The following is a 1,784-nucleotide window of genomic DNA, read 5'->3' on the forward strand; positions in this document are numbered from 1 at the left end:
TCCCGGGTCATCGATCATACAACCTTCTTGGATTTCGTACTAAGTCATATATGATTCTTAGTAACCGTACTAGGTCATATATGATTTGTATGAATTCTTGGTAGTCATACAAGGATCATACAAAAAATAAAATCTACTCTCAAAAGGCTTCAATCGCTGTGCTCTTGGTTACGGATACGAAAAAAATAACAATCAAAGATGCATAAAGGGTAGAAAAAAAAATTTTTTTCTTTGTAATCATACTAGGTCATATATGATTTGTATGATTTCTTAGTACTCATACAAGGATCATACAAAAATTTTCAAATGATGCCTCGCACATTAAAAAAATGTAGTGAGTTTCACAACCCACAAATAAAACCATATATGGCACTTCTTTCGGTAAAAAAACAAAAAAAAAAGAAAAAAAATTCTTTGTAATCATACTAGGTCATATATGATTTGTATGATTTCTTAGTACTCATACAAGGATCATACAAAAATTTTCAAATGATGCCTCGCACATTAAAAAAATGTAGTGAGTTTCACAACCCACAAATAAAACCATATATGGCACTTTTTTCGGTAAAAAAACAAAAAAAAAAGAAAAAAAATTCTTTGTAATCATACTAGGTCATATATGATTTGTATGATTTCTTAGTACTCATACAAGGACCATACAGAACAAAACCAATCATTGCATTGAACTAAAAACACGAAGTGCAATTCAAATAAAGCTGTGCAGCTCTGGTACTCACCAATTGAACAAATAAATCTGCCTGATATCTGCTTGATCCAAGATATTCGAGGTCACGTTTCAAAATAATCGCATTTATGGGTCAAACTGGTGTCACACAAATTTCGGTTCTCGAAAACAGCAGAATACGCCCTCATACTTGTGCTTCATAGAGTCCTCAGATACAAATATTGTCGTGGGTTTGCTCCTATTGACCACTTCGCTGACAAAAATGGTTTGATCAACAGATTACTTATAGATAATTAACGAAAAAACAAACAAAGTTATATTTTGCACAAATTTCTTTGTTCAAGGGTAATATGTTTAAATCTAAGAGTCGAATTGGCCCTTTACAACAAGCAGCCAAGCTTTTTAATGCAAGTCAAACATTGTTTCTTGAAAAATAGACAATTTTTAATTTTTCGTGAAATCACAGAATTTCTGATGATGTGTTTTTTTTGGAAACAGCCAAAACATTAAAAAACCTAAAAAATCCTGGCCTTCATGGCAAACTGGGATTTTTTCCAACACAAAAACCAAAATTTTTATGTGTTCAAAAAAATAATGGACCGTAATTGAGCCAGGATTTACGCTCAAGGAGTCGGGTCTGGCCATTTTGCGCAACTTTGTGAGAAAATCGTGTCTCTTAATTCCCAAAAACAGGAGCACAGTTCTTGTTTGTTGATTTTTCTTACACTAATGTACCCAACGGATCAAACCTAGTCTTAATGGTTGATACTGAACTTGACTTGAATGCTCCAGGCAGTGGGTTCCCTAAATCAGTCGGGGCAGAAAGTTATAAATGTTCAAACTTGAAAAGTTTGCTGATTTTTGGAATATTCCTGGACATCAGTTTTCTGATACAACAAAACGGGCGAGCTACTATACCAGCACCTTTCCGATAGTTGTGAATTTTAGTCGAAGGAAGCTCCTCAGTTAGTGGAATGAAGAGTTTTTTATAAAACTGTTTTACATGAATTTGCGAACTCTGGCTGTCCACTCGAAAAAAATGGATTTCTTTTGGGAGTTCTGCTGATTCCCATGCAACTAATTGACCAAACTGAACATT

The sequence above is a fragment of the Convolutriloba macropyga genome, chromosome 14, assembly GCF_964194025.1.
Source record: "Convolutriloba macropyga chromosome 14, txConMacr16.3, whole genome shotgun sequence".
Lineage (NCBI taxonomy): Eukaryota > Metazoa > Xenacoelomorpha > Acoela > Convolutidae > Convolutriloba > Convolutriloba macropyga.